The sequence below is a fragment of the Hyla sarda genome, chromosome 8 (assembly GCF_029499605.1).
Source record: "Hyla sarda isolate aHylSar1 chromosome 8, aHylSar1.hap1, whole genome shotgun sequence".
Classification (NCBI taxonomy): domain Eukaryota; kingdom Metazoa; phylum Chordata; class Amphibia; order Anura; family Hylidae; genus Hyla; species Hyla sarda.
Genome location: NC_079196.1, coordinates 181072688 through 181097128, shown reverse-complemented (window position 1 = coordinate 181097128; position 24441 = coordinate 181072688). Strand labels below are relative to the sequence as shown.

General features: G+C 42.2%; 1 long non-coding RNA gene across 1 annotated transcript in view; it reads right to left on the bottom strand.

Moving 5' to 3' along the window:
* Nucleotides 1-1090: 1090 nt before the first annotated feature.
* LOC130285100 (uncharacterized) overlaps nucleotides 1091-24441 on the bottom strand; it is a 69095-nt gene continuing 45744 nt past the window's right edge. The window contains exons 2-3 of the long non-coding RNA XR_008847248.1: nucleotides 20188-20245; nucleotides 1091-1305 (exon numbers count right to left, since the gene is read on the bottom strand). This is a non-coding gene — a long non-coding RNA (uncharacterized LOC130285100). The remainder of the gene's footprint in view (nucleotides 1306-20187; nucleotides 20246-24441) is intronic.

The window sequence follows — 24441 nt, the reverse complement described above, 5'->3', positions numbered from 1 at the left end:
CTAACTGGCATGGTTTCAGTTTCACTTTAGACGCGGCGTTCAACTTTGAACGCCGCGTCTAAAGAGTTAATAGCGCACGGCACAGCGATCAATGCCGCGCGCTATTAGCCACGGGTCCCGGCCATTGCCCCGCGTTATAGATCGGGAGCGGACACATGACGTTCCAGTACGTCATGTGTCCTTAAGGGGTTAATGCTGATATTAACCCTTTAGGTCCCACAATAAAGGTTCATCCGGAATCTAAAGAGTACAATTCCTGGTGCTGTTGGGTTTGGGGGGCAGATTGGGACTACCGCGGGGTAATCGAGGGGTCCCAATTAGCTAGGATGACAGCAGGAGGTCACTTACCTTCCTTCATGTTGTCCGATTGTCACTATAAGTATACAGGCAGACTCAGTAGCCTGCATAATTGGAGAGCTGATTGCACTGATCAATGCTATGCCTATGGCCTATGTTTTTCCACTTTTGTCTCCTGGTGCCCGAGCCCCATGAATCACACTGCAGCTCAGCCTTTTGCTGGCCAAGGCAGGGCCTCACTGTGGCTGGCAACTAACTGAGCGACAGTGTAATGTGTTGGGCCCCAAAAACCAAAAGAAGTCTGCACCGGAGAACGGGAGAGCAATACCAGCAGCACCAGGGGACCCTAATGGGAAAATGTCACCAAATGAACCTTTTACCTTTCAGGTCATGTCTTGTTGATACAGTTAGTTCAGCCATAGCACCATCTTGTCTCCGTGGACCCCCTTCATGAAACAATACTTTATGTATCAGCATGTTCTCTATTGTTCTCTATTGTATAGTAGTTTTGTCTATTTTTTGAAGCCATACAGGGCAGAACTTCCTCCCTCAGTCTGCTATACACAGCCCAGAGCAGTTAAGTGTGAGATGAGCTATGATTGGCTAAGTCTGCACACAAACCCCTCAGCACTCCAGACTGCATTTCCTGATTTTGGACTTCTGCCAGGCCAGAAGGAGTCCGAAGTTTGTGCAAGAGATGGGGGGAAATGTGTGCTCTGGACAAGTAGGGAGACACCTAGTAGCAGTTTTTAAAACAAAAATAAAACATAGAAAACAGTACATTACATTGCAATTTTATTTATTTTTTTACCATAAGGAGTGCAATAGCAAAAATTAGTTTTAATGACTACCCATTTTAATTACTACCATGTAACATTGCATTTTGGCCATCTAGGTGGCTATCAATTGTTCACAGAGGAAGCTGTTATCTGTCTGATGAGACAATTTATAAGCAGTGGTCAACCTGAAGAATGGCAGCCTGGTCAGTGCATTCACCAGAGATGGTTTCTGAAAAGAGATATAAACAGACTATTTTAGAAAAAAAAAAAAAAAGTACATTTCCATTTTATGGTGATGATCTCACCCAACATATATTTTACTACATCTTACTTTCCCAGATCTTTATTAGACTAATATTACGTCAAGCATGAAAACTTTATAGAGCAAATTATAGAAAATCCCCTCAGTAATGTTTAATAGGGACCTGACAATCCATACAAAACTGCACACGTTCCCATTTTGTCTAGGGTTGCTGCCAATAATTTTACAACAAATCAAGAAAATAGCACTTTGAGCAGTTGCCTTGCGTTTTATTCTATACTGGGTTCAAAGGATATTTTTTCCCTTAAAAATAACATTACAGTTTTACTGTATGGGAAAGGAATATTCAAAGTCAGTCACTCCAACGATTGGTCACAGTCCAACCAGATTATTTTCTTCTTTTCCTTCTATATAACTTAAGCATAGCTTGAAGCTCCTGGGCCACAATGTCAATTTCAAAGCTCCAGATTAAAAATGAATAGGGCTGAATAGTCTAGGTGTAACTGCTGTCAAAACAACGGAACTGGCGCAATTTACAAAATATTCTATAGGGGGTGATTATCAAGTTTGGTGTAGTTATTTTTTTTACACCTTTAATTTTGTTGTTAGAAATGTATATGTGACCCAAATTTATTAAATGGTCCAGGGCATGTGATAAATATGGTGCTGGTATACATTTTGTTACTTCCGTACAACCCTTTGTAAAGTTTAGTGTGACTTTTTAACCGATTGCGCCAAATGTTCGACTTTTTAAACATGCTGCCCTAAGGCAGTTTTTAAAGGGGTATTCCAGGGAAAAAAAATTAATATCAACTGGCTCCAGAAAGTTTAACAGATTTGTAAATTACTTCTATTAAAAAATCTTCATCCTTCCAAAAATTATCAACTGCTGAAGTTGAGTTCTTTTTTGTCTGGCAACAGTGCTCCCTGCTGACATCTCTACTTGTCTCGGGAACTGCACAGAGTAGAAAAGGTTTGCTATGGGGATTAGCTTCTACTCTGGACAGTTCCCAAGACAGGTGTTATCAGAGAGCACTTACACAGAAAAGAACAACTCAACTTCAGCAGCTCATAAGTACTGAAAGGATTAAGATTTTTTAATAGAAGTAATTTACAAATCTGTTTAACTATCTTGAGCCAGCTGATATATATATATATATATATATATATATATATATATAAAAAGTTTTTCCTGGATAACCCCTTTAAGTCAAGTCTCGGCTTGTGTAGGTTTGCGTTTTTTTTAGGGGTTTGTGACTTTTTGAGCAACTTTTTCATTACCGCTGCAAAGTAAAAACTAAAGAAGTGTATAAAATAAAAGAGGCGGTGGCCCAAAACTGGTAGGACTAGGGTTTATGAATTGCAAAAAAGGGAAAGGACTGTGATCTCCCGAAAGAAGGTTGGTCCTGGTGGTGCAACGTCCACAAAAGATTATAATAACATAGGAGTGAAGAAGAAATGAGACTGCACTATCCATCCAACGCTGTTTTATTCAGTCATGCAAAGGTGCAGGCAGGTGCAGCGGCAGAGGTAAACCGGGACAGGCTGTTTCACACTAGGCTGTGCTTCTTCAAGCCGGTGTAACACCAGCTCGAAGAAGCACAGCCAAGCGTGAAATAGCCTGTCCTGGTTTGCCTCTGCCTCTGCCGCCGCACCTGCCTGCACCTTCACATGACTGAATAAAACAGCATTGGATGGTGAGTGCAGTCTCATTTCTTCTTCACTCCTATGTTAAAGTAAAATAAAGTAAAAACTGAAGTTGACTTTTGAAAGGTTGTTTGCAGGTTTTTGCATACAGCAAAAAATCCCCCTAAAAAAGCGCTTAGGCATACGTGTGACATTTCATACTCCAATTGTAAGGGGTAAAAAAGCTCAAAATACGATGAAAAATGCCCCCCATATGAATGCACCCTGTCCTGTCTAGCTGCTTTTTTAACCCCTTAACCCCTTAAGGACTCAGGGTTTTTCCGTTTTTGCACTTTCGTTTTTTCCTCCTTACCTTTAAAAAATCATAACCCTTTCAATTTTCCACCTAAAAATCCATATTATGGCTTATTTTTTGCGTCGCCAATTCTACTTTGCAGTGACATTAGTCATTTTACCCAAAAATGCACGGCAAAACGGAATAAAAAATCATTGTGCGACAAAATCGAAAAAAAAACGCCATTTTGTAATTTTTGGGGGCTTCCGTTTCTACGCAGTGCATATTTCGGTAAAAATTACACCTTATCATTATTCTGTAGGTCCATACGGTTAAAATGATACCCTACTTATATAGGTTTGATTTTGTCGCACTTCTGGAAAAAATCATAACTACATGCAGGAAAATTTATACGTTTAAAAATGTCATCTTCTGACCCCTATAACTTTTTTATTTTTCCACGTACGGGGCGGTATGAGGACTCATTTTTTGCGCCGTGATCTGAAGTTTTTATTGGTATGATTTTTGTTTTGATCTGACTTTTTGATCACTTTTTATTCATTTTTTAATGTTATAAAAAGTTACCAAAATACGCTTTTTTGGACTTTGGAATTTTTTTGCGCGTACGCCATTGACCGTATGGCTTAATTAATGATATATTTTTATAGTTCGGACATTTACGCACGCGGCGATACCACATATGTTTATTTTTATTTTTTTTTACACTGTTTTATTTTTCTTATGGGAAAAGGGGGGTGATTCAAACTTTTATTAGGGAAGGGGTTAAATGACCTTTATTAACACTTTTTTTTTACTTTTTTTTTGCAGTGTTATAGGTCCCATAGGGACCTATAACACTGCACACACTGATCTTTCATCCTGATCACAGGCGTGTATTAACACGCCTGTGATCAGCATTATCGACGCTTGACTGCTCCTGCCTGGATCTCAGGCACGGAGCAGTCATTCGTCGATCGGACACCGAGGAGGCAGGTAAGAGCCCTCCCGGTGTCCGATCAGCTGTTCGGGACACCGCGGCGAACCCGAACAGCCCGACTGAGCAGCCGGGATACTTTCAGTTTCACTTTAGAAGCGGCGGTCAGCTTTGACCGCCGCTTCTAAAGAGTTAATATCGCACATCGCCGCGATCGGCGATGTGTGGTATTAGCCGCGGGTCCCGGCCGTTGATTAGCGCCGGGACCCACGCGATATGATGCGGGATCGCGGCGCGATCCCGCTTCATATCGCGGGAGCCGGCGCAGGACGTAAATATACGTCCTGCGTCGTTAAGGGGTTAAGGACTCAGGGCGTGTGGGTACACCCTGGCTTCCTGGTAGTTAAGGACCCAGGGCGTACCGGTACACCCGTGGGAATTCCCGCCGCGCGCCGGTGGGGGACCAGACCGGGGTGACTGCTGATATCTATCCGGTATCTTTCCGGTGACGCAGAAAATATGGGGGATCAGGGTTGTCCAAGACACCCACGATCCCCTGAAGGGATAGGAGTGAGGTGGCAAGGGTGCCAACCCCCCTATTCCTGCTATTTAACTTTAGCTTTAAAGGGGTACTCCCATGGAAAACTTATTTTTTTAAATCAACTGGTGCCAGAATGTTAAACCGATTTGTAAATCACTTCTATAAAAAATGTTTATGTTTCCAGTACTTTTAAGGGGCTATGTACTACAGAGGAAATGCTTTACTTTTTAGATTTCTCTGATGTCATGACCACAGTGCTCTCTGCTGACCTCTGCTGTCCATTTTAGGAACTGTCCAGAACAGCAGATGTTTGCTATGGAGATTTTCTCCTGCTCTGGACTGTTCCTAAAATGGACAGCAGAGGTCAGCAGAGAGCACTGTGGTCGTCATGAGAGAAATCTAAAAAGTAAAGCATTTACTCTGTAGTATATAGCCCATAAAAAGTACTGGAAGGATTGAGATTTTTTAATAGAAGTAATTTACAAATCTGTTTAACTTTCTATCACCAGTTGAATTAAAAAACGAAAACGTTTTTCACGGGAGTACCCCTTTAAGCTCGCTCCCTCACCCCCCTTCCCATAAGGTTAATGTGGTAATACACTAGGCGCCCCCCGCCGGTCTTTTTTCTCCTTTCCTACAATTCTATCCCTGCTATTGGTCGTCTAGAAGCCACGACCAATAGCAGATCGGGGGAGGGGGGGTAAACTTTCGGTTTCCCTGTTCTGCCCACCCACAATAGGCGGGGCAGAAGGGGGAAATCGAAACCGTCCACTTACCCTTCGGCAGCGGCGATCGGTGGCGGTGATCGGTGGCAGAAGAGGACAGCGATGTGGCTCCCTGGATCCTACGGAAGCCGGTGAGTTGCCTCGCAATATCTGGAGGGCTACAGTTTGAGACCACTATATAGTGGTCTCTAAACTGTAGCCCTCCAGATGTTGCAAAACTACAACTCCCAGCATGCCCAGACAGCTGTTTGCTGTTTGGGCATGCTGGTATTTCCAGTTTTGCAACAGCTGGAGGGCTACAGTTTGGAGATCACTGTGCAGTGGTCTCTAAACTGTGGCCCTCTAGATCTTGGAGGGGGGGGGCTTTTTCTCCTTTTACCCCTTATGAAAAGGAAAAGTTGGGGGCAACACCAACCTGTTAGTGTAACAAAATTTACATTTTTACACTAACATGTTGGTGTTGCCCCATACTTTTTAGTTTCCCAAGCAGAGAAAGGAAAAAAAAGACCCCCAAAATTTGCAATGCAATTTCTCCTGAGTACAGAAATACCCCATATGTGGGCGTAAAATGCTCTGCGGACGCACAACAAGGCTCAGGAGTGAGAGCACACTATGTACATTTAAGGCCTGAATTGGAGATTTGCACAGGGGTGGCTGATTTTACAGCGGTACTGACATAAACGCAAAAAAATAAATACCCACATGTGACCCCATTTTGGAAACTCCACCCCTCACGGAATGTAACAAGGGGTATAGTAAGCCTTTTTGTTAAAGTTGGATGGCAAAATGAAAAAAAAAAATGTTTTCAATAAAATGCTGGTGTTACCCTAAATTTTTCATTTTCACAAGGGGAAATAGGAAAAAAGCCGCAAAAATGTATAACCCCATTTCTAATGAGTAAGTAAGAACATAACCCATGTGGATGTAAAGTGCTCTGTGGGCGCACTACAATGCTCAGAAGAGTAGGAGCACCATTGGGTATTTGAAGAGAAAATTTGTTGGGAATTGAAGGCCACGTGTGTTTACAAAGCCCCCATAATGCCAGAACAGTGGACCCCCCACTTGTGACCCCATTTTGGAAACTATACCCCTCATGTAATGTTATAAGGGGTACAGAGAGTTTTTTATGCCCCACAGATTTTTGGAACAGTGGTCCGTGAGAAATGAAAAATGTTATGTTTTCATTTGCACAGCCCACTGTTCCAAAGATCTGTCAAACGCCAGTGGGGTGTAAATACTCAATGCGCCCCCTATTAAATTCTGTGAGGGGTGTAGTTTCCAAAATGGGGTCACATGTGGGGGGGTCCACTGTTCTGGCACCATGGGGGTTTTGTAAACGCACATGGCCCTTGACTTCCATTCCAAACAAATTCTCTCTCCCAAAAGCTCAATGGCGCTCCTCCTCTTCTGAACATTGTGGTGCGCCAGCAGAGCACTTGACCTCCACACATGGGGTATTTCCATAATTTTGGGGGTCATTTTCTCCTATTACCCCTTGTAAATATGTAAAATTTGGGGGAAAAAGCAGCATTTTAATGAATTTTTTTTTTCATTTACATATCCAACTTTAACAAAAAGTCGTCAAACACCTGTGATGTGTTAAGGCTCACTGTACCCCTTGTTTCGTTCCTTGAGGGGTGTAGTATCCAAAATAGTACGCTATGTGTTTCTTTTTTTGTTTTTTTTTTTGTTCTGGCACCATAGGGGCTTCCTAAATGTAACATGCCCACCAAAAACCATTTCAGCATTTGCTTTCCAAATGCCAAATGTGACTCCTCTTCTGAGCATTGTAGTTCGCCCGCAGAGCATTTTACATACTAACATGGGGTATTTCCATACTCAGAAGAGATGGGGTTACAAATCTTGGGGGGATTTTCTCCCATTACCCTTTGTAAAAATGGTAAATTTTGGGGGGGGGGGAAACTGCACTTTTTTTTTTTATTTATTTACACATCCGACTTTAACAAAAAGTCGTCAAACACCTGTGGGGTGTTATGGCTCACTGGACCCCTTGTTACGTGCCTTGAGGAGTGTAGTTTCCAAAGTAGTATGCCATGTGTTTTTTTTCTGCTGTTCTGACACCATAGGGGCTTCCTAAGTGTGACATGCCCCCCAAACACCATTTCAGCAAAATTCACTCTCCAAAATCCCATAGTTGCTCCTTCCCTTTTGAGCCCTATACTGTGCCCGCCAAACACTTGACATACACATATGAGGTATTTCCTTATTTGAGAGAAATTGGGTTACAAATTTTTGGGGACTTTTTCTCCTATTACCCTTTGTAAAAATTCAAAAGCTGGGTCTACAAGAACATGCGAGTGTAAAAAATGAAGATTTTGGATTTTCTTCTTCACTTTGCTGCCATTCCTGTGAAACACCTAAAGGGTTAACACACTTACTGAATGTCATTTTGAATTCTTTGAGGAGTGCAGTTTTTATAATGGGGTCATTTGTGGGGTATTTCTAATATGAAGACCCTTCAAATCCACTTCAAAACTGAACTGGTCCCTGAAAAATTCTGATTTTGAAAATATTTAGAAAAATTGGAAAATTGCTGCTGAACTTTGAAGCCCTCTGATGTCTTCCAAAAGTAAAAACATGTCAACTTTATGATGTAAATATAAAGTAGACATATTGTGTATGTGAATCAATATATCATTTATTTGGAATGTCTATTTTCCTTACAAGCAGAGAGCTTCAATTTTTTCATCAAATTTTTTTTTATTTTTCACCAAGAAATGATACCAGTATCGACAAAAATTTACCACTAACATAAAGTAGAATATGTCACGAAAAAACAGTCTTGGAATCAGAATGAAAGGTAAAAGCATCCCAAAGTTATTAATGCTTAAAGTGACAGTGGTCAGATGTGCAATAAATGGCCTGGTCCTACAGTGAAAATTATCTGGGTCCTTAAATGGGCACTGTCATTAACTTTTTTTTTTTATATGTTGTAGTACATGTACTACAACATATCTCTAATACATTTTCATTTTTATTTTTTTTTATTAAAATGCTTTAATTATTGTTTGAAAACCGGCCACTAGGGGGTCACCCTCCTAGTGGCCGGGTGCAGGCTGGCTTGACCTCACACCTGAATTCGGACTGATGCTGGCCTGGCATCAGTCCTTATTCTTTCAGCCTGCGCTTGCTCCCTGCCTGTCAAGCAGACAGGCAGGGAGCGAGCGCATTGGCTCCCTGGCCAGCCGGCCACTCCTCCTGCACTCACCCCGCTGCCACTGCTGCTGCCCCTGCACGCCGGACCCGTGAAAACATCGGCCCGCTCCGCAGTATGTATGGATTTATTTTAGGGAAGAGCGGAGGTTGGGGGAGAGCGGGGATCGGAGGTTGGGGGAGAGCGAAGTTCAGCATTTTAAACACTGGGGGGGGGGGATCGGGGTAGCACCGTGCCCGTGGCCCTAACTGTTTTCTGCATAGGGTGCCTCCAGCTGTCCAGCTGTTTCAACACTACAACTCCAAGCTTGCCCTGACAGCCAGTATATATCAGGGCAAGCTGGGAGTTGTAGTGGTGAAACAGCAGGAGGCACCCTATATAGATGAGCTAAGGGCGGAAGTGTCGGCCCCAGCAGGCATCAGTGACGTGGTGCCTGCTGGGGAAGTCTGCCTGTTAGTGAGCACACTACCAGGCAGACAAAAAAAATAATTTTTAACATAGTAAAAAAAAAAAAATTTAAAGCAGGGAGGGGGTTAGGGATAGATGGGTAATAGGCAGGGATAGAAAAAAAAGGGATGGTGGGAGCTACCCTTTAAGGGGTTAAAAACTTGTGGTAGCTCCAAGCAGTATTCTGCACACAAGGCTAGGTTTTGACTTTTTTGCAAAAATGCCAACAAACACACCCAAGCGGCCATCTGGCATTTTTGTTGTGAAAAACCGCTGCGGCCAGATGTTAGCTACAATTAAATAGGCAATTCGCTTTGGTATGTTTCCACTCCTCTTTTTTTTACATTCTTTGTTGCAGTGGCTGCATGTTGAGAAGTTTTTTTTCCACTGATATCATGGCGCTTTTCTTGTCAGCCCAGAAAACATGGGCAGGCATTCGGCACATTTGAATGTTCAGGTGGGCACTAGGACCACTCAAAAATGAGCCATCTCATAGATGGCAATGCATTTCCTAGCCGACTCTGGGGAAAGAATACAGGTCTATTCTTTCTGCGGATGCCGGAATCAGGATTTCTGCGACAGAGACATCTGCTGCCGAAATTCCACTGTGTGCATAGTACAGCAGAATCCCATTGAAGTCAATGCTGCAGTAAAATTTTCAAGCGGAATATTCCGGTGGAATTCCGCTTGGAAATTCCGCTGTGTGAACATGGCCTTACGCAAATATAAAATTATCTCTGACTTTCCTTGTTATTATTTTTACAAATGATACATTTTGTTCATTATTGGTATTTTAAAAAGGTAAATATTTTAGTTCTTTACAGCCGGTGTTTAAAATGAAAGATTTGCCCAGTTTCCAATGAGTGGCGGATAAGAAGCACCACCTTACCCTAGAGAGTCTATCTCATGTTTTATGATTGAGTGAGATTGTTTCCAGGTTTGGTAGAGAGAAGGGAAAAGAGAAATTAAACTCCATTTCAATGTTCTTTGTCCTTGCAAAGTCCTAGGTGTTCAAAACCTGCTGCCAACCACTTTTACATACTACATTTCATTCGCCTGTTGTAGAAAATTGCTAACTCTGGCATGTCGAACAAGTCTACAACACACACACGTCTGGAGGTGAAAAGTACAAATGTGCAGAATAAGGAATGCAGAACACACACGCACAAGACACAGCACCGTATAAAGATATAAAAACTGTCTCCCAAGAGGGGACAAAGTAGGCACAAACATGGAGGTCTATCATAAAGAAGCAAATACATAATGATGATCTACAACAGTGTGTTCCAAACAGGGTGCCTCCAGCTGTTGCAAAACTACAACTCCCAGCATGCCTTTGGCTAAGTTTCTACTTGTTTTTTTTGTGGCCCCTCCAAAAAAAAAAACGCCAGAAAAAACACCACAGCATTTTCCTGTGTTTGACATTTTTTTTGGGGGGGGTTTTTTGCATTTGAGTGGAAATTGCCCCATTTGGCGTTTTTATTTTTTTTTGTACCCAAAATTTGTTGGGTACCAAAAAAAAAAAAAAAAAGTAGTGATGGAAAAAAAAATGTATTTCACAAAATTTATATTTTTTATAATTACATTTTAATTAATTTTTAATAAAGTGTGTGTGTTTCACATTTTTTTTTCTCTATTTTTTTAAAACATTTTTTAGGTAGTACTACTACTCCCAGCATGGAATAGACTGTTGCATGATGTCAGTAGTAGTTTCTGTACTAATAGACATATCGCCCCGGGTGTCAGTCGTGACACCCGATGCGATCGTCCATTATATAGCAGAGATGCGAAGCAGCTCTATACAGCGCTCACATCTCTGTACTCCGGCCAGTGATGTGAATAGAACATCGCTCATTCATATTTACCGTCCAGAGTGGTGATTGGCCGGATGGTTGCAGCCAATCACAGCTCTCAGAGGGAAATATGAATGAGTGATGTTCTATTCATATCACTGGCCGGAGTATAGGGCAGAGATGCGAGAGCTGTATACAGCCGCTCCACATCTCTGCAATAAATAGGACAATAACAGCGGATGTCAGGAGTGATACCCGCTGTGATCTGTCCTTAACTGCAAGTACTACTGCTCCCAACATGGAGAACACTCTGTTCCATGTTGGGAGCAGTAGTACCTGCAGTTAAGGAAAGATCACAGCGTATGTCCCTCCTGACACCCACTGTGATCCTCCTGTATAATGTATAGATGCGGCCGGCCGCTCTTCTATAGTCCCCTGCACTGACGTAAATATATGTGTTCCATGCTGGGAGTAGTACTACCTAAAAAATGTTTTAAAAAAAAAAGAAAAAAAAGGGAAAAACACACACACTACATTTTTATTATTGCCGGCTACATTTTTAGAGCCCTGCCCGCCCACATAAATTGATCCCTGTTTTAAAAATTAATAAACATTTTGTTATAAAAATTGTTATAAATTTTGTTAGATACGTTTTTTTCATTCACTACTGTATCTTTTTTTTTTTTTTTTTAAAGGTGCCCTACGAAATGTTATTAAAAAAAAGCATCTACATCACTTTTTTGGAGTTTTTCTTGGTGTTTTTTCATTCCCATAGACTTTTAAAAAAAAACGCCAAACTGAAAAACGCCAAGTAGAAATAGAATTTTGCGATTTCTCATTGATTTACAGCTAACATCTGGCCGCAGCGTTTTCCGGACGAAAAAACACCATGGGGAAGAATTGGTGTTTTTCTTGGCCTTTTTCCCCACAAAAAAAAACAAGTAGAAACTTTGCCTCAGGCTGTCAGGGCATGCTGGGAGTTGAAGTTTCACAACAGCTGGAGGCACCCTTGTTGGGAAACACTGATCTGCTATAGCACCACGTTGCAGTCAACAGATGCATTCAATAGATATCGTCACATAATAACCGACAAATTGTAACTATGGCTAATGAAAGGCAGGCCTTAGTTTAAAGGGGCATTCCAATCTAAACTGTGTGTTATACGGAGTGTACAAATGTCACATGATGCTTTTATGGTATAAATCCTAAACAAAAGGAAGCAGAGCTGCTCTTAGGGTCATAAGTCTGATAAATGGAGAAGTGTAGGAAAAGGGCGACCCTTTGGGGGGGTCTGCCCACCTTTATTGGTTGGGTAGAGTATAGGTGGTGCAGCCTTCCGGACATAAGCACGGAAACCAAGTCCGCCGAATGGTACAGTTGTCTAGCAGAGAGAAGAAAAAATGGCTATACGGCGCAATCCATCAGTCAGATAGTGCTAGACAATATCACAAGAATCTCTTATTGTAGAACCAAACACTATGCATTTCTGGTCATAGGAGGCCTTCATCATGTGTACTGGCATCATGATGCTTTGATGCAGGGCTGTATTACAGGAACACTGAACCTGGAACACAGAAAATAAGCTTTCCCTTACTGAATGTCAGTCTACAGGATTTTCTGCGTGTTCCTGAAACAAACAGTACTGTAGAAATCTTTCAGAGAGTGTGAGGTTAAAGGAATATTATGGATTTATTTTTATTTGACTAAGCAAAGGGGCTGTAAAGTTAGTGTAGTTCATAATATGGTGTCTGTACCTGTGTTTCATGGTGGTCTCACAATTCTTCTGTGATTTTTGCATTTTTTAACAGCTTACAAAATGTCTTCTCAGGTTTTCCCAGGTTGCAGTGAAGCCCAAGACATTACATCACTAGTCAGGTGATGAGGGGGAGCCTGTAGTTGCTTCAATGGGTGGAGTGACTGCTGGGAGGAAGGAAGATCATTCTGTTTTTGCAACAGCTGGAGGCACCCTGGTCAGAAAACACTAGTCTATTGCATTGAAAAATCACAGGTGTGTTTCAGTGGGTGGGGGTGGCTGGTGTGTGGGAGGGAAAAAAGTGACTTCACACTTACAAACAAGGAATGATGGGATTTGTAGTTTAATGGAACAAACTTCAACAGGAAATACCCAGTTCACAAAAATAGCCTGAGCTTTATGGTAATCTCACAACATAGCCATTTAGCCCCAAGATAAGCACAGATCCTTCCTAAGCATGTCCATTACTGTCTGGCAGGTACGTACTAAAATCACCTCATGGTGGATATCCCCTAAGGAGCAGCTAAGGGGTGGGGCTCAAAGAAAAAGGGTGTGGTTTAACAATCTTTGTATTCTACTGTGGACCGGGCAGAGGGGGGAGGTTCCTACTGCAGCTAGTTGTCTCAAAGTGAAACTTTGAGACAATGACCTCTGTAAGATCATTGTCTTAAAGTGGGCACACTAGTAATTGTAGTTTAGCAACAACTGGAGGCACACTTCTTGAGAAACACTGACCAATTTAAGATTTTTTTTAAAAAATTTACTTTTTTTCGTAAATCTGTTCTCATTCCACTTATTCTTATAATCCTACCATTTGCAGTCATATAAATGTCTAAATAATATTTGAAAGCAAGATACTTAAACACCAGGGGATTTTCCATTTGATTTTCGAGCTATTAATTGTCATTTGTTTTAATATTGTAGTAGATTCCCCACTGATCACATCTCTATTACTCGGTATAAATATGCCAGACAAGAACTTTTTCCTTAATGTAATTATGACAGATTAACACAGATACCTGTTAACACTGGATGAAGCAAAAGGGTATTGAGGAAAAATAACAATGCACTTGTGAGATTGAGATAATATGAATTCCCATAACTTGTCCTACAACGGTAAAGGAGATATCCAGTATTGAAAAACGTATCCCCTATCCTAAGGATAGGGGATAAGTTTTAGATCGCGGGGGGCCCAACCGCTGGGACCCACCCACGATTTCCCATACGGGGCCACGGCAGTCCGCGGGAAGGGGGCGTGTTGACCACCTCACGAAGCAGTAGCTGACCCGCCCCCTCAATACAACTCTATAGCAGAGCTGGAGCACTGCCTTTGGCAATCTCTGGCTCTGCCATGGTACTGTATTGAGGGGGGGGGCGTGTCAGCCGCCACTTCATGCGGTGGTCAACACACGCTATCTGGCTGGAGAGCCGGGGCCCTGTACAAGAGATCGCGGCCGGATCCCCCCGCGATCTGAAACTTATCCCCTATCCTTAGGATAGGGGATAAGTTTTTCAATGCTGGAATACTCAGAAATCATTGGTGGGAAATCCTTGTTTACATTGAAAGCCACCAACTATTACACATCATGTATGAGGCAAGAGTTACACGGAGACTTTGCTCTTGCAGCACGAGAATGGCAATATCGCATACAATGTCACACATAATGTTAGGGAAAGGTGTCCCATTGGGATATGCGACATAGAGCTGCTGTGATGCAACTGTTGTTAAAAAGTCATTTTAGTTGCATTTGTGGTTGCAGGTCGCAAATTACATGCAATTTTGTCAGTATTTTCCTGAATACAAGTCGCATTACTTTACAGTCAAAACGCCAGTAACCAGTGAAATTGACTCAGGTACGATTTTTCTTTGTCTTGCTACACTTTTTGCCCTAGCCTTTTTCTGGTCTCATCACATGGAACAGAGGGAAATTCTCATATCCCTTGGGCTCTAAGGGTATGGTGTGACCACAACCAAGAAAAGACCACACCCTTTTCCAGTTGAATACTCATGTGTTAGGGTGAGGTGGCATTGTTGTGGGGTAAGGCCACAGAGAACTAATGTTATACACTCATCAGGTGGCTGTTACAGTGTCACTAGTACCACATCACCCAACCACCCCCCCCACCACCCCTGTTGATGGCAGCCCCCAAAGATCTTTCTTGAAAATAAAAAAAAATATCTTATCCCCATTTACTACCCCCTGATAAAGCTGCCCTAGGCCTTGGCCTTGTTGGCCTAGTTAAAGATACAGGACTGACCACAACCACTGCAACCCTGCATAAAGCCTTGATAGATTAGGCATTACAGGTGGGGACTAAGTGAACAAGACAGAGGTGTAAATCACCAGATACTGGAATAAGTATGACAGTACTGTAGCTAGAGGGCAGTTGACAGGTCCTGGCTGTGTCAGAGAAAGAGGGTCGCTCTATTGGCACCAATCCCTGAAATTAACTATACATTTTTTAAATGTTTCCTATTTGATTTTTTTCTTCTGTTGACTGTAATTCATACCATATATTGAACCATAAGAGAGAAGGGTGTTACACTTGGCCTTTCAAATAGCTTTTCTATAAAGTATTTAAATTACATCATACACTAAGCAGATGTTGTCCTTCGATTGATGGATTATTCATAAGTCAAGGCTGTTTTGTTAGTTTAGTTGTTCCGCTTAGTTTAACATGGCACACATTCCACTTAACGCATGCAGTCCCTAAAGGAATCCTCTTATTTTCCCTCTGTCACATACTGTTTGGGGTCTGATGCCAGATATATAATCATTCATCCGAAGGTGAGCACAAGGACGCGGTTTACTGATGCCCATGGGAGCCGCCTACATGTCCACTGGAAGAAAAGTATATTAACATTGGTGTCTTGAATAATAATAGCACTTTTGGGTATTAAATCTAGCTGTGGCCTGGATATTTTTTTAGTGTTCTTACATGCAGCATGAAGATTGGAAGATAAAATGGATTTTATAAGGTTCTTAGAGATAAATGGTGGGATCCATAAAACTCAACTTCAACAAATATTGAGTGAGCCATTCAGAGCATAAGCTTGCGGTGAAATCAATTTACCAGGCTTACCGCAATATGTTTTTGACATCATATAATGTAGTATAAATGATGGGGGTTATATATTTTTGTTGTTTTTTTTTTAAGCGTATTTCAAATGTATTTTACATTTCTAACCAAAAATTTTATTTGGGTAATGTTTTTGTATTTTTATACATTTATAAAAAAAAATTGATAGTTTTATTAGAAAGAGAAATAAAACAATAAAAGAGTAGAATAAGACAAGTTAGCAGATATCTTACATAAATAAAAGACATGAGACCGATTCTGGGTTCCCCAAAAGGGAACAGCTTGGAAATGGGTGAGAGGTGGGTAAAAGGCAGTCTAAGAAGCGCTGCTCAAGGTTGCTCGCAGTAAGACGAACACAGGATGGTACAGGAAAATAAATATTTTTTGAGAATATTATTATTGAAAATTACGGACAACGCGTTTCGGCACTCGAGGGTGCCTTCCTCAGGTCTGATCTGGCAATACAAAAAAACCACACATATGGATAGGAGTGTATATATATCTGTATATATGGTCAAAGTTCAATAAAAGGCATATAGAAAAAAAAGGAAGGGTTTTCTGTAATATGGATATGGTATTGAAGCAAGCTTAGTGAATATTACAGGCAGTATTTAATGTAGGCAGGTTTGGAACACAAGTGTAGCGGTAACAGTAGTTAGCATATTATATATAGATTGGCTATATATGTAGTACAGTGTAATAGTATCACGGTATTATATAGAGTATCACAGTATTCAAGTGCTATATAGATAGTGTACAGCATTACAGTGATATATATATAGATAATATAGATAGGCTCAATGTATGGTACAGTATTGAGGGTGCACACCTACTCTCACAAAAATAGAGGCCATACAGGTACAGTATGCAAACAATTAGATAATCTTTATTAAACACTGAATTTAAAATATTCCATAAAATCACAGGAAAGATGAAATACATGTACAGTATGTAATGTGTACAGTGTGTGTGTGTGTGTATGATGCATGTACAGTATGTAATGTGTACAGTGTGTGTGTATGATGCATGTACAGTATGTAATGTGTACAGTGTGTGTGTTTGATGCATGTACAGTATGTAATGTGTACAATATGTTGTGTGTATGAAGCATGTACAGTATGTAATGTGTACAGCATGTTGTGTGTATGAAGCATGCATGTACAGTATGTAATGTGTACAGTATGTTGTGTGTGTATGAAGCATGCATGTACAGTATGTAATGTGTACAGTATGTTTTGTGTGTATGAAGCATGCATGTACAGTATGTAATGTGTACAGTGTGTTGTGTGTGTATGAAGCATGCATGTACAGTATGTAATGTGTACAGTATCTGTGTATGTATGAAGCATGCATGTACAGTATGTAATGTGTACAGTATGTGTGTGTGTTTGTGTGATGCATGTACAGTATGTAATGTGTATTGTGTGTGTAGATAATGCATGCAGTGGCGGATCGAGGGGGGGGGGTTTAAGGGGCAATTGCTTTGTCCCGTGCGTGCGCCCATTGGAAACCAACACGGAGGAGCAGAGCAGTGTACAGGACATGCGCTGGCCAGCATGGTAAGTGACCAGCGGCACATCAGCTTCAGTGCTCCGACCACCGCTCCTCCAGTCCCGGGACCTACTGCTATGGTGGCCGGACCAGAGGAGCAGTGGTCGGAGCACTGAAATAGGGCAGTAAACAGGCATACAGCCTCCAGCCATACACTGTATGGCTGGAGGCTGTATGTCTGTGGGGGAACATACTGCACCTAATGTGGGGACTATACTGCACCTAATGTGGGGGAACTATAGCCTAATGTGGGGAGAACTATACTGCACCTAATGTGGGGGAACTATAGCCTAATGTGGGGAGAATTATACTGCACCTAATGTGGGGAACTATACTGCACCTAATGTGGGGAACTATACTGCACCTAATGTGGGGTAAACAATACTGCCAACCTAATGTGGAGAACTATACTGCACCTAATGTGGATAACTATACTGCACCTAATGTGGGGAACTATACTGCACCTAATGTGGGGAGAACTATACTGCACCTAATGTGGAGAACTTTACTGCACCTAATGTGGGGAACTATACTGCACCTAATGTAGGGGGACTATACTGCACCTAATGTGGGGGAACTAAAGGCCTAATGTAGAGGAACTGTACAACACCTAATGTGGGGAGCTAAACTGCCTAATGTGGGGGAACTATACTGCACCTAATGTGGGGGGACTATACTGCACCTAATTTGGGGAGCTATACTGCACCTAATGTGGGGCACACTTCCCCCCACGTTAGGTGCGGCACAGTTCCCCCCACGTTAGATGCGGCACAGTTCCCCCACTTTAGGTGCAGCAGAGTTCCCCCCACATTAGGTGCAGCAGAGTTCTCTCCACATTAGGCTAGCAGTGTTCCCCCCCCCATTAGGTGCAGTATAGTTCCCCCACATTAGGTGCAGTATAGTTCCCCCACATTAGGTGCAGTATAGTTCCCCCACATTAGGTGCAGTATAGTCCCCCACATTATGTGCAGTATTGTGGGGGACTATACTGCACCTAATGTGGGGGAACTATACTGCACCTAATGTGAGGGAACTATACTGCACCTAATGTGGGGGAACACTGCTAGCCTAGTGTGGGGAGAACTCTGCTGCACCTAATGTGGGGGAAACTCTGCTGCACCTAATGTGGGGGGAACTGTGCCGCACCTAACGTGGGGGGAACTGTGCCGCACCTAACGTGGGGGGGGGAACTGTGCCACACTTAAAGTGGGGGGAACTGTGCCGCACCTAACGTGGGGGGAACTGTGCTGCACCTAATGTGTGGGCCTCGTATCGACGTTCGCTCACATCGCGCTCCCAGCATTCAAGGGCCGGCGATACTATGTCCTGACGCCGGCCCTAGAGCGTGACATGCGTGAACATCAAGGGGGGGGACCTCCATGTCCATTTTGCTTGGGGCCCCCAAATTCCTTTAAACGGCCCTGCCTGGGAGTTGTAGTTCACCAACACCTATATTGTATCTTAGTAGTCTCCTGGGAGTTGTAGTTCATCAACACCTATATTGTATCTCAGTAGTCTCCTGGGAGTTGTACTTCACCAACACCTATATTGTATCTTAGTAGTCTCCTGGGAGTTGTAGTTCACCAACACCTATATTGTATCTCAGTAGTCTCCTGGAAGTTGTAGTTCACCAACACCTATATTGTATCTTAGTAGTCTCCTGGGAGTTGTAGTTCACCAACACCTATATTGTATCTTAGTTGTCTCCTGGGAGTTGTAGTTCACCAACACCTCTATTGTATCTTAGTAGTCTCCTGGGAGTTGTAGTTCACCAACACCTATATTGTATCTTAGTAGTGTCCTGGGAGTTGATTATTGCTGCTATTGGTTCCCCTAAACAATTCCTGTCTAGTTATATTGACTGGTTGCCCAATTGAAAATGATACCTACATTTTTAAAGGACACCAATGACTTGATCACTGCTCTCCAGGATTTTCAGTGGAGGAATAGTTACAGTTTGGCATCTATAGACATGAAGAGCCTGTGTACCTGCATCCCTCACAATACAGGCTCTCAAGACATTTTTGTCTTCTACAGAGAAGTCCTCCGATTTCCTCCAATTCATTATGGAGGCTACACAGTTAATTCTCACAAACAATTGTTTTCAATGTGATGGAGATTGGTTTAGGCAATTACTGGGGACCGCAATGGGGTGCCCAGTTTCTTGTGTATATGCCAATATCTTTTTGGTCATTTTTGAACAAGATTTTATTTTTATGCAAATTAATCTTTTTTTCCATCACATTAAGATGATATTGAGGTGTGTGGATGATATTTTCCTTATTTGGTCAGGTACTCCAGACCAGTTTGGTGAATTTGTCGCATACCTCAATGACATTAATGAGGTGAACATGTTGTTCACTGCAGCCTATGGGAGTGAATCTTTGGAATTTTTGGATGTTAATATTAAGATAGAAAATGGTCAGATTCAAACTTCAGGTTTTAGAAAGGAGACAGCCAGAAATGCTTTCCTTCATTATGACTGCTCCCATACAGAAAAAAACAAAAACAGTATTCCCTATAGCCAAATGGTCCGACTTAAATGAATTAAGAACAACTTGGAAACATTCAATCAGCAAGCAGAAGAATTAGTGGGGTGCTTGGTTGCCAGGGGATACCCCCAAAAGTAAATAGAGCAAGCTAAAGCTAGAATTGATAAAATTCCAAGAGATGCGTTAACTACAAAAATGAACAAAACTAATAAAACAGCTACCCATGCATCTGGAGCAGTCTTCACATTTAGGAATACCCCTTTAAATGACAGAATACGGCAAGTCATCTACTCAAATTGGTTTATGCTGCAAAAAAGACCCTGACATTCAAGAGATAACAGCACAAAAAACGATCATCACATATAAGCATAATAAAACAATAAGGAAACCTGAAACAAAAGGAAAGTATAAATAAATCACAATCTAATTGGCTTACCAACACTAGGGGTGTAGGGGATCACACTTGTGGATCTTGCTCGTTTTGTGACATGAATCTAAAAATGAAAACAATCAAAATAGGAAGCAATACCGTTTATGTCAAACTACCTATCACCTGTAGATCTATCTATGTGATATACTGTATGGTTTGCACATGCGGGCTGTATTACATTGATAAGACCAAGCGTCCCTGTTCCACTGGATCAGGAAGCACATAAGATCATTACATACTGGCAAGGGTTCGATGAGATTCAAATGACTATGTGTTGTAATAATGATCTGAAGTCCCTAAAGTTTGGAGCAATTGAAAGAGTTGAATATGCTGGAAGGCGGAAAGACAGGCACCAAATGACCAAATGTTGCTGCTAAATGAATCCAGATGAATTCTAATACTGGAGGCAACTTGGCCATTGGGTCTAAACGACAAGAATGAATAAGGTGCTCTGTTGTAATTCCGCAGATTCTCTCCCTGGCTTACATGTTAGTTCATTTTCTTTAGATGTTTTTAACTTACTTAAAATTATCATAGGCACCTTAAGAGTTAATTTGGGTTTGCACCTTTTCACTTGCATGGCGTTACCTGGGAAGAAGTTAAAGATGTGGAGTGAACATGATGACCAGGGCCGGATCATCATTGGCGCTCATGGAGCGGCTGCTCCGGGCCCCCGTGGAAACACAAGGATGCCCCGGTTTCCTCTCTGCTCCCCGTGTTAACTTTAAAAACGCAGGGGCCGCCGGGAGGTAGTCACTGACGTCCCATGCGTGCGCCTATAAAAACAGAACGGAGCAGTGAGGAGGACGCGTGCGCATGGTAAGTGACCAGCGGCACGTCATCTTCAGTGTTCCAACCACCCCCCCTCAGGTCCCAGTACCTACTTCTATGGCCCATAGGCCATAGCAGTAGATCAATACCATGGAGCGGTGGTCGGAATACTGAAGTGGGGCAGTAAACAGGCATGCAGCCCCCAGCCATACACCGTATATGGCTGAAGGCTGTATGTCTGTGGGGGAACTGTACTGCACCTAATGTGGGGGGACTATACTGCACCTAATGTGGGGAACTATACTGCACCTAATGTGGGGAATTTATACTGCACCTAATGTGGGGGAACTATACTGCACCTAATGTGGGGGAACTATACTGCACCTAATGTGGAGAACTATACTGCACCTAATGTGGGGGAATTGTACTGCACCTAATGTGGGGAGCTATACTGCACCTAATGTGGGGGAGCTATACTGCATCCAATGTGGGGGAACAGTACTGCACACCTAATGTAGGGGAGCTGTACTGCACATCTAATGTGCGGGAACTTGTAATGCCAACCTAATGTGCGGGGACTTGTACTGCCAACCTAATGTGCGGGGACTTGTACTGCACCTAATCCGGGGGAACTACAACCTAATGTGGGGGAACTATACTGCACCTAATGTGAGGGAACTGTCGAGGGGGGGGCATCATAATGAAGTGCTCCGTCTTCAAGGCAGTCTGAACCTGGCTCTGGTAATGACGTCTCAACGGCCTGACAAAGCGCCTAGTCGCCGCTGGTCCGTGGCCCGGCATCTGAACTCCCCCCCCCCTCCCCCCTTCCATCTGCGGCCTCCCTGCACGGATTTCCGTTTCCTTTGGACGAAGAAGCTCCACTACTGAAATGACAGCGGGTGAGTGCTCCGTGACTATTTCTTGTGTGAAGTGATTATCTAGGCTGTAATTCACACATGTAACACTATCAGGATTATCCCACGATATAACTGATCCAACATTACATTGACCAGAAGGTTGTAGGTTTTTTGAGTAACGACAGTGCTGGACTTTTTTTTTCTTCTTTGAGGTAGAATTTTATTTTATTTTACTACTTTAAAAAAATTATAACTACACGCACCAAAATGAGTATGTTTAATATTGTCATCTTCTGACCCCTATAACTTTTTTATTTTCCCGCATATGGGGCTATATGAGGGCTAATTTTTTGCACCATGGTCTGTAGATTTTATTGATACCATTGGTTTTGATGGGATTTTTTGATCGCTTTTTATAAAAATTTTTATTGTATATGAAGTGACCAAAAATGCACAATTTTGGACTGTGGTATTTTTTTTTATGTGTACTCCATCGAACATGCAGTCTAACTACCCTTATATTTAAATATTTCGGACATTTACGCATGCAGCGGTACCACATATGATTTTTTTTTCAAAGTATTATTTTAATTGTACAGTACAGTACAAAACAAAACAAGATATCAGTGGTACATAAGGTCCAGAGAATACAACAGGCGTAAATGCAGCAATAACGTTAATAATTGCAGGAGTAACAAAGAACAAAGGGGAAAGTATTCACTAAGGCCACAGATCAACCCCAGTAGCCCAATTCTCGCAATAAGCTCAGGCAGAGAATAGACTCAGAAGTCCAGTAGACAGAGCAGGAAGGGATCACAGCAACAACAATCTCGGGTAAGAACAGCAAGCAATTCTGCATAGTGAGATCCAACAAGTCCTGCGTAGACCAAATAGGCTCCACTCTGAGCCTGAGAGAGTCTGTGGTCTGGGGGGTGGCTAGGATTAGTGGAAGGCAGACATTGTCGGTAGGGCTGCCGTCTCTGAACTCCAAGGAAGGCCACAGTTGGCAATAATAAACAATCGAAAACAAGGGGAAGGGGAAGGTGGAAAAAGTGGAAAGCACAGGAGAGAGGACACAGGAGAAAGGAGAGAGAAAGCAAGGAAAAAGGAAGTGTCAGGAGAGGAGGAAGAGGAGACAGAAGGGGGTCTGGTCGACAATCCGGTGGTACTCCAAGTCGTATACATGATTTTTTTTATTACACATTTTTTTTTAAATGGGGAAAGGGGGGGGGGTCAAACTTTTATTAGGAAGGGGTTAATTCACTTAAAAAAAAATATATATTTTTTTAGCCCCCATAGGGGCTACAACATGCAATCTTTTGATTGCATATACTGACCAATGCTATACTATAGCATAGCACTGATCAGTGCTATAAGTGCTTTGCTGCTCCAGCCTGCATAGCTGACTGGCAGCAGCAGATCACCGATCAGATGGCGAGGAGGCAGGTAAGGGCCCTCCCGCCGTTCTCTAAGCTGATCGGGACATCTCCGCTGAGCTGCCGGGACACTTTTACTTTCGGTATAGATGTCATAATCAACTTTGATTGCAGCATCTAAAGAGTTAATGCCGTGCAGCGGCCCGATCAGTGATGCCCGGCATTAACCATGGGTCCTGGATGCTGATAGCAGTCAGGACCCACTGAGTTTGAAGCGTGCTCAGCTCTTGAGTGTGCTTCAAATCCTGGTAACGGGACCAGGGCATACATGTATGCCCTTCATCCTTAAGTACCGGGATGCGAGGGCATACCTGTACACCCTGTACACCTTCCCCAACAGGTTAAGGGCAACATTATTGTCCCTAAATTACAGTGGCATCAAAGGGGGGAAAAACTACTTTTTTTATGAAAGTTTTTCATTCTAGAAGATATGCTAATATCCAATTATTCAGCAAATATCCAAACAAATGAATAAATAACTATTCTGGTTTATACTCAGTTCTTCATTGCAACCTAGAAAAAACTATACAGAAATAATTAGATAGAAAGGAACAAATGCAATAATGTTACTAAATATGTATGAAAACATCCGGAGAATCATAGGGGTACAAAACGTCAGTGGTGCAGTTATCATATAGTATTGTGCATAAGTTCTTATTGAAACACGTCTTCCTTCAGCCACTGAAAAGCATAGTACAGTACATGATGTCTTTTCTGTGAGTCAGTAGGGAATAGAGATGAGCTAATCCAATCGGACGAAGTTGAATTAATTCCGAATTTCATGAAAAAAAATAGCAAATTTCATTAGCGACACCCAGTGCGATCGTCCTGTATGATGTATTGATGTGAGTGGCTTTCTCCTACGCTCGCATCTCTGCAATAGATAGGACGATCACAGCGGGTGTCAGAAGTGACACCTGCTGTCATCTGTCCTCAACTGCAGGTACTACTGTTCCCAATATGGAGCACACTCTTCTGCTCCATGCTGGGAGCTGTAGTACCTGTATTAATAGACAGATCACAGCGAGTGTCACTTGAGACACCCGAAGTAATTGTCCTGTATATAGTATAGATGCGGGCGTCCAGCCACTCTTCTCTAGACCCACTGTAGTATGAGTATACGCCGTATATATATATATATATATATATATATATATATATATATATATATATATATATATATATTATTCATATTT